A 15,082-nucleotide genomic window follows, 5' to 3' on the forward strand; every position below is an offset into this window, starting at 1 on the left:
AATATTTTTTTGGTTATCAATTTCATGTAGCTTAAATTGGCTTTTAAACACGTCGTAGTCGCCATGGCTTCGGGGCTCTCTCACTCTCTTTTCAAGTTCACAATTTCCAGCATTTAACAAATGAAATAGATTAGTCATCAACTTAATGCTTTATATGCTGCCCATGTGGTTGACACATGTCCAGCCACATGACATGTGTCCCACTAATGTCTATAAGCCAATCATAATTGTCCATGTATTTTAGTGGGGCCCACTTAATAATCACTGGGCTAGTTAATCCCAAATACCCACTTAATAATATAGTCATGGTTAATTAATCCAATTCCATTAACATTTCTATACCAATTAAAATTTATAAGCAATTCGGCATTAGGTAAAAAAAAATCAGATTAAAAGTCCTTGTCTCATATCCATAAATAATCTTGTCCTTGGACTTATGCCGATTAGCTTACGAATAATCCATCATATAAAAATACGGGATATAACACATGGAATCGAGTACATCGATTCTTTTCACAGGCTCGTGACCTTCTGTCACTGGGTCCTTACGGGCTCAGAGGGTTTTTATAATGAATAACTATCTTTATGCCTTCAATGGTGTGCTCTTTAAATTTCTCCTGTACATCTTGCCTCTTATGGTAAGACTAATAGCCTTTTGCATCGAAAGATAAGGAGAATGAATCTGTGAGTTTAATGCCTTGAGGTTTTGATCCAAAGGGTTTTGGTCTTACCCTACCGAAAAGCTAATCATTTGATTATTTTGCAAACTTTTAACCTCCACTTATCAGTAGGCTCAGGCGATTCCGCTTTAATACAATCTCGTTATCGTACCTAGTGAAGATTTGTTCAATCGCTAAAGCAATTGAAATTTAACCTTTTCCTTAGCAAGGTTTTAACTTGATTTCATATAAGAGAGGGCCTTTATTGTTACGGTGCTTTAGAAAAGGACATCTCCCGTTGGTTTTGGCACAAGTTTTTGGTATGTCATAAATAGCATCCGTTTATATTTTCTGCTTTAGAGTGGCAAGAAATTCAAGAATTTTGAAAAGAAAGGTAGTCTTTATTGCTTTCTCAATCTCATAAATGTAATACAAAGAGAGACAATCGGATTGCCATCTAGTGTGGTCAGTCCGATTACATGTCCTGGAAGCCCATGACCTGTGCATTCTCAGCCCCTGGTAAGATATGGCTTTTTATTTGACTTTTACCTCTAACTTAGCCCTGCAGATCGCATGTGTCATAGATAGTCCCCCCTGTTTGGGGAGTAAATGATGAAGTCCCAAGCAATGGATAATACTTCCGAGAAAAACATCGAGAAATCCATAAAGTACTGCCTCGTTAAAAATCTTACCAGAAAACCCAATTGACTCTGCCTGTCTATTCGCACTCAGGTGATTAGGAGAGGAGGTGATTCGTTTTATATTTTGATCCTTGAGGAGTTTAGTAACCTTGGATCTAACGAATTAAGGCTCATTGTCGCAACCTATTTTCTTCGGGATCCCAAAGCGACATATTATATGTTGCCATATGAAGTCTATCACCTCCTTCTTACGGATCTTTTTGTGGGCTCCTACTTCTACCCATTTAGAGAAGTAATCCGTCATTAGCAGCACGATCTGTGCCTATCCTGGACCGGCAGGTAAAGGCCCAACTATGTTCATCTCTCATTTCATGAATGGCCAAAGGGATATGACCGGGTGTAACTCTTCGCCTGGCTGGTGCAACATTATGTGTGCCGCTAGTATTTGTCATATCTTCGAACAAATGCCTTCACATCTTCTTCTATTCTGGGCCAATAATATCCAGCCTTGATTAACTTCCTCATTAGCGACTCTGTTCCTGAATTATTTTCGCATATTCCTTCATGGACCTCTCCCATTACATAGACAGCTTCCTCGGGTCCTACACATCTGCCAATGTGCCGTAATAACATCTCTGGTATAGCAGACAATCGACGGTGTTATATCAGGAAGCTTTGGTTCACAAGGCCCTTGACCCTTTTGGGTCGTCCAGCACCTTTCCGTGATTCCGATAATCCAAAAATTCATTGTGACAGTCCCAGACCAGGCTGGTGGAATTAACCTCGTCGTAACCTGCTAGATCTAACGTCGAATGGAGTAGCTGGACTAATGATTCAGAGTTCTGTCCCGCTGACTCCGTAGAAGAGCCCAATTTGGCATGTTGCATCTGATTCCACATTCTCTTTCCTGGGCACGTGTACCATCATCCATTCTTGGATCCTGGAAAGTAGTTTCAGTACCTTTTCAAGGTACCGCAGCAAGCGTTTTTCCTTTGCTTCAAATACCCCGTGGACTTGACTCACCACTAGCAGGGAGTTGCATTTTGCCTCGATGACTTTAGCACCTAGTCTCGAGACCTGCGATTAAAATCTCATACTCTGCTTCATTTTTAGTTAAAGGTAGCCTGCCTCAGAATATCTTCCTTAGAGGTATGTAAGACTACCCCCAAACCAGTTTCTTTTACTTTAAAATCGGCGACGAAGTCTGCAAGAACTTGAGACTTGATCGCAGTTCGTGGCTTATATTCAATATCAAATTCACTTAACTCAACTGCCTACCTTGTCAATCGTCCTGAAAGTTTGGGTTTGTGGAGCACGTTCCGTAACGGGAATGTGGTCACAACAAAGAATCGGGTGGCATTGGAAATACGGCCGAAGCTTTCGTGATGCCATCATTAGAGCGAAGGCCATCTTTCCAGAAGTGGGTGCTATATGTTGGCCCCGGACATGACTCTACTCACATAATATATAGAAAACTGCGTACCTTGTTCTTCCCGTATTAAAACAGCGCTTACCGCAACCTCTAAAATGGCCAACTAGGCCAACGAAAGTTCACCATCCCTTGGCTTTAACATGAGCGGAGGAGATGACAGGTATGCTTTCAAATCACGAAGCAGCTGCTAGCACTCCAGTGTCCATTTGAAATCACTCTTCTTTTTTAGCAACGAGAAGAACTTGTGGAATTTTTTCGATCACCAAAATATGAATCCGCTGAGTGCTGCGATCCGGCTGGTCAATCATTGTACTACTTTGACATTCTCCAGAATATCCGGAATGTCTTCCATTGCTTTGATCTTATCTTGATTTATTTCTACCCCCCTTTGAGAGATAAGGAAACCCAGGACCTTTCCAGATCTAGCCTCGAAGGCACATTTTTCTGGATTGAGCTTCATGTTGAACCGTCGTAGGATTTCAAATGTTTCCTACAAGTGACTAAGATGGTCCCCTATACGAAGACTCTTAACTAGCATGTCATTAATATAAACCTCCATTGTTTTACCTATCTTTTGTTCGAACATTTTATTGTCTCTCTGGCATTTTTTAACTCAAAGGACATTATGCTGTAGCAACAGGTTCCAAAATTTATGATGAAGGATGTTTTCTCTTAATCCTCCAGGTGTATCCTGATTTGGTTATACCCGGAGTAAGCATCAATAAAACTCATTACCTCGTGATCGGCTATAGCATCCATCATCTGATCTATACTCGTAAGCAGAAATGAGTCCTTCGGACATGCTTTATTAAGGTCTTTAAAATCGATACACATTCTAAATTTATTTCCTTTCTTTGGTACCACGACTACGTTTGCTAACCAATCCGGGTATTTGATTTCCTGGATGGACCCCGTATTTAACAAACAAGATACCTCTTCCTTGACAAACCTGTTACGGACCTCGGCAATGGGTCACTTCTTTTGGCGCACAGGCAGGAAACTAAGATCAAGCCCAAGCTTGTGGGTCGCCATGTCTGATGGTATCCCTATCATGTCTTCATGTGATCAAGAAAAAGAATCACTGTTATCTTTTAAATAACTAAAAATAACTCCCTGAGCTTCGGGGTTAACCCCGTGTCCAGGTATACCTTTCTTTCCGGTAGATCCAGATACAAGGCGATTTGCTCGAGCTCTTCGGCCGTGGATTTAGTGGCATCGAAGTCTTCGAGTGGTTGAAAATATCTTGAAACTCTGTACTTGTCCTCGAGTTTCTCCTCCGAAACACCTTGTTCTTATCTCCTAGGGGGGTTTGTTATGCTGCGTCTGGGATGGGCTCCGGATCCTATGATTGTTGTCAAACCCTTTTTTCCCGCCCCGAAAAGAATGCAAAGGTATTTATTATTAAAAGGATGTTTCCAATTGAATTGAAAATTTTGAAAAGGAATTATTTACATATAGAGTCGCCACTTGGAATAGAGCTTTGGTATTCCAAGCCACCTTATTGAATCCCTTATCAAAAGGAAATGACTTTTTTTATTGGTCTGCGAAAAGAAAAGGACGGGTAAGGAATTCTGTTGACCAGGGAGAAGGTATTAGGCATATCTCGAGTCTTGTGATTCTAGCACGATATCTTTTATCAAACTTATACTTAGCTAAAATTAATTCTTGGATAAAACATAATTTAATTGTTTAAACCTAAGAGCGTGTATGCACACAAGGTCTTCCATTTTTATACATTATTAAAGGGTCAAGGAGCGAAATGACAAAGACCGTTCCTTAATTATATGCATTTAACCAAGCATCGGGTCCGCACACATGGTCAGACACAATTATTATGAATAAGTGAAGGAACAAGATTGCACACATGACCTTTACTTACTTATATGCGTTAAACCAAGGAACTGGTCGGTACACATGGTCAACACAATTATTATTAATGAGTGAAGGATAGGGATGGCACACATGACCTTTGTTTTAATCATATGCGTTTAACCAAGAAACAGGTCCGTACACATGGTCAACACAATTAAACACCCCTAAAGAATCTACCGTTAAAAAAGGTGCTTGTCTCTTAAACCCGAGACGATTTTTTTTTTTCTAATTTTTTTTCAATTTTTTCAACTCTTTTGACAATGGGATTTGAATAAATTTGAAACGCATCTCACTCCCTCACAATTGATTTTTCAACTCTTTTCTTTTCCTTTACAACGGTGTTTGAAACAGGTTCTACCCCATCTTTCTCAACTCACATGTAAAATTAACTAGGCTTTCATTTAGGCCCAAAAGATTATAAGGCTGAAAATTAAACCTACACCCACTTAAACCAATAAATAAAATAACAGTCATAGTTTTGAGCCCAAATCCATTATTTTCAGAATTGTCTTCTCGGCCAAATTTAAAAATTTCCTAAATCACAATTTAGCTTATGTTTAAGAATTACACCAGAGCTTAAGCAAGTTGAAAACGTAATTGAAACTACCTTGAATAAAGACAACAGTAACAACAAGAAGCTAATAATATACTCTATCATGCTTTCAAATAATGGCAAATTAGTATGATATCTACCGGTAATCAATGCACATCCGAATAGTCCCATCTTTCTTTTTCACAAGCAGAACAAGAGCACCCCACGGGGAGACACTCGGACGGATGAAACCCTTACTAAGAAGATCCTGCAGTTGTTCTTTTAATTCCCTCAACTCTGTTGGTGCGTTCCGATATGGCGAGATGGAAATAGGGCGGGTCCCTGCCTCTAGGTCAATGCAGAAATCAATGTCACGGTCCAGTGGCATGCCCGATAAGTCTTCATGAAACACCTCCGCAAACTCATGCAGCACAAGAATTGACTCAAGAGATAGACCGTCAACACTGGTATCACGGATATGTGCCAGGTAAGCCTAAAAACCCTTATCTATTAATTTCTTTGTGCGAATAAAGGAAATGATTTTCTTCGGGGAGGGACTAAGGTTACCCTTCCCCTCAAGTATAGGCACCCCGGGCATTGCTAAGGTGACTGTCTTGGCATGACAGTCCAGGATTGCATGATAAGGAGCTAGCCAACTCATACCAAGGTTGACATCTATGTCTACCATGTCTAAAATCACTAAGTCAACCCTGGTGCCATAACCTATACAAGTGTGACAGTACAAGATCGAAAAACTCTATCTACTACCACAGAATCTCCAACTGGAGTAGATACATGTATAGGGTCATCTGATAAATCACAGACCATATCAAGACCCATAGAGAAATATGTAGACACATAAGAAAAAGTAAAACTTGGGTCAAATAATACAGAAGCCATCCGGTGACAGACTGAGATGTTATCTGTAATAACTGCATCTGAACCCTCAGCCTCTGTCATGCCACGAAAGGCATAACAATGAATCCATCCACCTGTAACCTGCGCACCATTGCGATCAACATACCATGTCTAGGCTCCGCCCCTGTCGGGCTGATTTCCCCCTCTACCAGTCTGAAACCCACCTCTGTTAGGCTGATTGCCACCTCTACCTGCCGTGTGACCTCTACGCCCAGATTGAGCGCGATTACCCCAGAAGATCCTCCCCCTCTACCTGATACTGGAGCTCTGGGATCCTGAAACTGAGTACCCTGGCCACCTTGCCTAAGTCTAGGGTAATTTCTCTTAAAATTCCCCGTGTCACCACACTCGAAGCATCCGCGGTCTAGCGTCAGACCGTAGATAAAAATGGACGAAGCCGAATATCCACCATAATTTGGAGCTCTGGTCTGCGAACCCCCTGGTTGACTGGAATAGTGCTGACTGGCCCCCGATGGACCCCCAACTATAGCCTGCATGGGTGACTGAACAGGGCATCCCGAAAAAACCCGGGAACCCTGGGCCTTAGAGAAAGAGCCAGTAAAACTACAACCCTTTCGAGCCTTCTTCTCTGCGTACTTATTATAACCGCCCTGTCTCACACCCTCAACGGTCCTAACATGATCCACTACTTCCTGAAAGGAAGCATTTATTGTTGCAAGTTGAAGAGCTGACAACTGAAGTGCAGTGTTCAATCCCTTCACAAATCTTCTAAACCTCTCATCCTCAGTAGGCACAAGCTGGAGGGAATAGCGAGACAATGAATGAAACCGAGCCTCATAAGCAGCCACAGATAAATTACTCTGTTCAATATTACTGAACTCATCACGCCTGCGGTCCCTCAAAGTATGAGGAACATACTTGTCTAAGAAAACCTAATAAAATTGAGTCCATGTCAATGGAGGTGGCCCCGCTGGCCTGCACTCTACAAAAGCCCTCTACCATAACTTGGCATCATCCAATAGCTGGAAGGTCCCAAATTCTACACCATACTTCTCTACTGCCCCTATATTATGGAGCCTTTCCTGTTAGTCCATAATGAACTTGTAAGCATCCTCAACCTTAGTTCCGAAGAACTCTAGAGGCTTCATCTTAGTGAAACTACAAAATAAATCATGCTCATCCCCAGTCAACACCGGACCGTCCACTGCTCTAGGAAATACCTTCATTCCCGAAGCCTTTTCTAAACGAGGAGCCACAGCTACAACATACTGTAACCTCAGAGCATGAACTCCGCCTGGAGCCGGATCACCAACTCTGGCACCCTGAGAACCTGGAATAGCTGGTAACACACCTGCCTCTATCAAACCATTTAGTAGGTGCAACACTCGAACCATCACATCTGACAATACTGGAGGAGCTATAAAATATCTGGTTGAGTTGGTGCTTTTTCAAACTCTGCTGCCTCATTTGGAACTACTTGAGGCTCAGGGAACTCAGTGCGTTACTGACCAGCCACAACAGCCCCGCCCCTGGCTAGTGTTGCTGCTCCCCTGCCTCTACCATGACCACGACCTCTGGCCCGGCCTCCTTCACAAACCGCGACCCCAGCGGCCTGACCCCCCCCCCCCCCCCCCCTCGAGTCCTTACCATCTGTGAGAGAATAGAAAGAAAAGTCAGATACCAATTTGAATCATCCAGATACCAATTGGAATCAAGTAGCATGAATAAAAGAAAGAATTTGAATTTTTCTAATGTCCCATAGACTCTTGAAGATAAGTGCAGACATCTCCACACCGATCCGCAAGACTCTACTAGACATTACCTTTTACAATGAGATCGACGAACCTAGGGCTCTAATACCAACTTTGTCACTACCCAAATAGCCGTGAGTGGCACCCATACTAATTCACCTAGTGGGCGAACCAATTCTCTTAACTAACCATCCAATGATTACTAATTACCTAGCCATTTTTAGACATATCAAGAATATAAACAAGTAATAATCATTCAAACGTCTAGTCATGCTATGAATGACTAACAAATGCGGAAGGCTAACTATTACAACCCCAAAATCAGAAAGTCATTGTACAAGGACTCTAAAACATAACTGTCTAAAGAATGAATAACTGTCTGAAATAAACATAAATTTCAGAAGTGAAATAGACATCTAAAATAAGAAAGATCTTCAAGCTGCCTGGCATGAATAGGAGTTCACCCTCAAATCTTTCGGTAATTGGCCTCACAATAAACATGAGGTCTGGTAGACATCTCTGGATCACAATCTGCACTCAAGAGAATACAGCAAGGTAGTATCAGTACAAACACTATGTACTGTTAGATATCATAGGCCGACTAAGATTAGTATCATGCATGAAATCACGAAATCAATAAAATAGACAGATAGGCACAACAACACATAACCACAAGAAATTATCAACAAGAATCATCCTACTGAATTAAGAAGAGCCCACATAACCAATAATCAATAAAAGTAACACAAATCATTTAATCACCAACACAACTGTATCTTACGAATTCTCTCAAATCTGTCACATATCCGTACACACATTCTAAATGGTAATATTTTCTCAAATAGACATGAGCCAATGCAATGCAATAAATAATAGAAGTATCTCAACCGTGTACACAACTAGTAAATGGTAATGTTTTTCCCAGATAGTCATGACCTGCAGAGGACCCATGGTGTCCATGTAACACTCGCTCCAGAATAGACCTCGGATCACAAGTCCATAACTAGGCCACGTCCTCACCCCTGACAAATGTGCCTTTTCATAATTATATTATCTTTCTCATTACAATGTATTTCTTTTCCATAATCAATTAATGAGTGTGACCAATCATTAAGTCAATATCAAGGAACACAGGTCCCCATGCCACAAGTCATATCAGGACTCACGAATCAATTCGTCAATAGTATGAATACGGGATTACTTCAAATCAACAAGAAGAGTATTCATTAACTCCTTCTTTATTATTTCATAATAGTTAATCACAAAATAAGTCAACCAATATCAATTAAGGAATTTCCAACCACACTTTATGTCTGAAGCCCTAATCATGCTTCTCCTATCAATTTCATAACATATAAAATCAACTAATCAAAGTCTAACTCAAGTAGACCATACCTACTTCAAAGCATAACTGGGACAATGCAATCACTCCGTGATAGCTTTCCCCTTTCGTAAAGCTTCCTAACATTCAAATTCCGTAAAATATAGCGCTACATGAGTATTTGAATCATCTATTCAATCAATACAACAATTTGGGAAAAAAAACCCAACTACTTCTACCCTTTTAAATGGGTGAACTATCACTAAGCGTGAATTCATCATAATATCAACCCCAATAATCATATTCTATCTATTCATGGGCTTTCTATTCGTTCCAACCCTTTTACTAGCAGTTTTTATGCCTAAGTTATCATCTTTATGAAACCCTAAGTGTCAATACATTATTCTCATTATGTAATAATCAATTCTCATACTAGGAAGTGATAATCTATACTCCGAGATGATTAACAACACTAAAAGTAATAAGTAATAACCCATTCATTAATCAAGGGTTTCTTAAGTTCTAGGGTTTTAGCCCTTCCATTCACCATTAACGAACCTTTAACTAATCATGGAATCTAACATGATGATGGAATGAACAAAGTAAAGAGTTAAGACTTACCTTTCAAGAATACTTTAGCCCTAGCCTTAGAATTTCACCACAGGAGTTCTTGGAAACTGTCTTGGAGTTGTGTGGGGAATGAGTTTGGAATAAAGGATATAAAACAAGGATTCTACCTCCAACGGTCTCGCTATAGCGGGAACCCTCCCACTATGATGGACCTCATTAATCCCCGGCTCCCTGCAGCGACTAGCCTATCATCGCTAAGATGGACCCGCTACAGCAGTACCTTACCCGCTACAGCGGTCCATTTTGACTAGTAGCTCAGTTTTTCCACCAGTTTTCACCCCAAAATCCCAACACCAATCCGAGGCCCTACAGAAGCAAACAAAACCTGCATATATACATAAAAACGCACTACAGACTCACTCGCAGCCTCAAAATTCCCAACGGATGTCCAGTTTTCTAAGTCACTCCCCCATAACGACCTAGCGGGTCATTACAACATGTGTACGAGTGTATGCATTGCATATATATCATATACATCTTGCATTGCATACATATAATATACATCTTGCATTGCATCTTATCATCTCTCTTGGCTGTTTTATGATATGGACTTGTGATTGAAATATGCGTGATATGGTTGTGATTGATGGATTCAGAGTTGATATACTGAGACTTGGCATATATTTCTATTGCATTTTGTTGTCTCTCTTATATGCTGAGGGTGATTTAAATTGCTGTTGGATTTGGTATGGATTGCGTTGGGATCTTTGTATGTGACTAAATGGGGATGGGATACTGCAGTCATAGTTTGGTCTTAGTTGATCATTCTAAAGCTTGTAACATTTAGGCTCAGATGTTATAACATAGGTTGTGATTGGTATTGTGGATACTTGTCTAGTAATGATTTGTACTTTACTGTTTACGTGTTATTCTTACTTTATTGTCTTCATATACGTTAGCTAGTCTTAGTCGGCCTATGATACCTACCAGTACTTGTTGTTTGTACTGACCTACACTTGATGCATTCTTTTATGGATGCATAGTACTTGCCAGGTTTCACTTTATCTCCTCGTGGTTGATTTTTGAGTTTGCCGTTGAGTCCATTCAGGGTGAGCATGATGACGTTCGCTGCCCGAAGACTCCTCTTCATTGCTTGTCTTACTTCCTATTTCAGGACATAATTTGAGACTTTTATGTATTATTCAGACTTATAGATAGTAGAGCTATTGTATGACCAGTCTACGATACTGGGGTTGTATTTCACTACTTTCCGCACTTTATATTATTACTCTGAGACTTGCATTATTTCTATTTTCTTCCGCTTTACTTATGTTTATGATTGTTGGATAGGAGTTCTCCTATCGAGGTGGGAAGGTAGGTGCCCGCGCGACTTAGTGAAATTGGGTGGTGACAAAGACACATGGTCAACACAATTAAATGTGCCTCAAGAATCTATCGTTAAAGGTGCTTGTCTCTTAGACCCGGGTTGCTTTTCTTTTTATTTTATTTTTTAAATTTTTTCAACTCTTTTGACAATGAAATTTGACCATCTCGCTCCCTCACAATTGGTTTTTCCACTCTTTTCTTTTCCTTTACAATGCGGTTTAAAATAGGTTCTCACGCCATCTCGCTCAACTCATATGTAGAATTAGCTAGGCATTAAAATATTTGTCTAGGCCCATAAGATTATAAGGCGGAAAATTAAACCCACGACCACTTAAACCAACAAATAAAATAACAGTCATAGTTTTGAGACCAAATCCTTTATTTTTAGAATTGTCCTCTAGGCCAAATTTAAAAATTCCCCAAATCACAATTTAGCTTATCTTTAAGGATTACACCAGAGCTTAAGCAAGTTGAAAACGTAATTGAAACTACCTTGAATAAAGACAACAGTAACAACAAGAAGCTAATAATATACTCTATCATGCTTTCAAATAATGGCAAATTAGTATTAAGTTGTCAAAAGTGATGCCCGCACCAACTAAACTCATCTTTATTTTTAGCATACCACTATGACTTTGCTCCAAACCAAAAGACTTCATCATATTTAAGAATATAAGCTCCAAACCAAAAGACTTCATCATATTTAAGAATATAAGCTCCAAACCAAAAGACTTCATCATATTTAAGAAGATAAGCAATACAATCACCACCAGAAACAACAAAATATTAAACAAATTCAGCACAACTTTCCTATATGTACCAAGAGATTAAACAACCACAGAAAAGCGAACTAAAAATAGATTCGAGGAAGTGGACCTTAGAGAGAGATTTTCGCAAGATTTGTGATTATCAGGACCTCGACTGAGTCAACGGAACCTCTAAGATGTTCAACTCATCCCAACTCCAATACAAAGAGAAAAATAGTAGTTCACTGGTGGATGGTGGTTGTTTATGGTGGTTTCACAGTGTTAGTTTTGACTGTAAATGGAGATGGGCAATGGGTGAAGACGAAAAAAAACAGGGGAGGTGGTCGGTGGTGGTCCAATGCTTTGTTTTTTTTCTATCAATGTGATGTGCTTTGTGTATATATGGGTGTATCTATTTTTGTGTGAGGTCTCTGTATATATATTTTGTCTAACCCATTTGTGATGAAGAAGAAAATGTAAACCCCCAAAAACCACATTCCCGATTGCTCTTATGTGATCTCCCTCTATTTCTATCTATGGGGTTTTCCTCTATATTTTTTCTCGTCTGTGTAGGTGTAGTGTGTTTTGTTGGTTTGCATGGCTTAAAAAAATGGTGAAGCTTAAGGTGCTATGGTATTTTCATGTAGAGGTGAAATTGTGGCTGCTTACGTGTGTGTATATACCCTTGGGATGAGTGATTGTGTCTAGGTGTGTGTGTCTAGTGTCACGACTCGAATTACGAGCCGTGCGGGCACCTACCATATTACTAACTAGTAGGCGAACCCTTACCAATCAACTGAATATTCATACAATTTTATTTATAACAAGTACTTAATGATAAAAAAATTTAAAAGTAAACCCTCATATTGACTCTGTTATTGATACAAGAAAACTGAACAATTCCCGGAATCTAATCTAGACAGGTATAAGAGCCCCTATTACAAAAGGATAAACAAAATAAATGACACAGCCACTACCTGGAATGAGATAAACAAAGCTGTAAGAAGATATCTGGGAATCCACAAGAAGAAACTTCAACTTAAACTTGCAACATACCTACACCCAAAAAGGATGTAGCAAGAGTAGTATCAGTACATCACACGTACTGGTAAGCATCATAGTCGACTAAGATTAGTTCACGCAACACAATATAAAATCAATAAGATAAGCAGATAAGTCAACGGGCCCTCCAGACTCCCAATATAGATTATTACACCGATACGAACTCACCCCTCTACTCTCTGTTAATTCGGTCCTCTTATTTCAACAGTATTACCGGTTATCCAACTAGTCAAATGTAGCCCTATTTTGCATTCCTTTAGGCCAATTAATTAAGTCATATCTAATCATATCTCCTCATTTACACTAACGTCTAATTCCTGATTTTTAGCCTTAGGCCTTTCTATCCAGTTCACTTACTAAGATATGATGCATCCACGGAACATACTCACCATGAATCCACCAATCATGGGACTCCCTAAGTCTAGCAGACTTAAGAAGAAGTCTACCACTTAGTAATTCTCTCTTACACTTAACTTTATATTGGTCAACACCTCTCACAACATAACACAATTATAGGAGATGCACAATGCAATATAATACAACACAAAATCATAAGGACATAGAAGTATGAAATGTAATGCAAAGGCCAAATCACACTGTACATACTTGCTAACTGATGTCGTTGGTCAGTAGTCATGACCTGCAGGCGACCGATGTCGTCCATATACCACTCGATTCAGATTCACTCCTCGGACCGGAGTCACAATCAAGGCCACATCCTCACCCCCGATCAATTATGCCTTTTCATAAATGTAGATATAATTACCTTTACATTGCTGCCAGTGACTGGCTGTCGAACAGTACTTCGTATCCAACCTAACTCGGCCATACAAATTAGATAACACAAATGGCACTTACTCAGACTTTCTGGTCCACGTATTACCTCATAACCCCATGCAATATGTGCAATGATGCCAATGAATGAAAATAATTTCATGAATTGTGCCCTTGATGGGCGTAGCACTATTATGCCTTCCTTCCATCCACCCAATGCAATCCTCTTTATTAACTAGAATGACAATCGTATGAATATTTCAACATATTTTACAATAAATACGAAAATCAAATATACCTAAGGATAATTACTCTAAACAACGAAATACCCCTTTAACCTTGACAAATAATCACTTCCTATTCCAAAGAAAAAGGGCCGTAACGCATAAACATCAACAATAGTAGCACTTAATAACCAATTGTACACTCGTTGTTACCCTAGTTACTACTTGCACATAACTTTGGTTAAATTGTGAATATATCCATCCAAACTCCGTGTCCGAAGACTTAATCATGCCATCTCCCGTCAACTCTATACGTGTATACGGTTCACTAATCAAAGTCTAACTCAAGTAAACCGTAACCTACCTTGATGACGAGCAGGTATTTGAATTTCCGTGAAATACTCGCCAAATTTTCCAAAGCCTTTATCACCGCAAGACACACACACACATGAGAGATAATAGTTATAGGGAAGGATGTGGAGAATGTTGGACAACCATCTTTTTCTTGGTGTCAAGTGTTTTTCTTCACAATGACACATACACACAAACCTAACACACACACACACACTATATTGGAGGGTCTTTTATTAAAAAAACATGGGGTGAAATGTAAAAGTTCTTCACCGAGTATGGAAAAATGCGTCCAAACCAATTGCACCAAGTTGATAAGGGCGGCCGAAACTAATTTTAGAACCAAGATTTTTGACGGACGTCGGGTTTTGTTCTTATTTTCTCTAGCGAGAATTCTAGAAAATTAGTGACCCTGCCCTACTGCGGCACATGACTTGAATTAAAATTTTGTCTATAGTTGCAGACCATCTTCTCTTTGCTTCGGCCCACGATTTTCAACTCTTTCCAAATTTTGCCGATTTTCCCATTATTAATCATTTAAACACCACATTACCATGTCCTTACTATTTAAGATCGTAGACCTAGATTGGGCATAGGTTTGTGAAAATATTAAATAACGCAAAAGTAAAGGATTGTTTTACACTATACCCGATTAAACCATCGTTCATCCTTGAACGACGTGGGCTGGGGTAATGGTTACACTCCTAGAACTTACACCATAGGAGGCAGGATTTCGAGTTATCATCACAAAAAGGAAAAATTACAACAAGGTTGGAAAATGTGCAAAGGCCAAATCACACCGCATACTTGCTAACTGATGTTAGCCGACCGCTATCACGGTACCACTGTAGCAGTAAATCCACCACCGCATCAATTATGCCT

This window comes from Lycium ferocissimum, chromosome 12 (assembly GCF_029784015.1).
Source record: "Lycium ferocissimum isolate CSIRO_LF1 chromosome 12, AGI_CSIRO_Lferr_CH_V1, whole genome shotgun sequence".
Taxonomy (NCBI): domain Eukaryota; kingdom Viridiplantae; phylum Streptophyta; class Magnoliopsida; order Solanales; family Solanaceae; genus Lycium; species Lycium ferocissimum.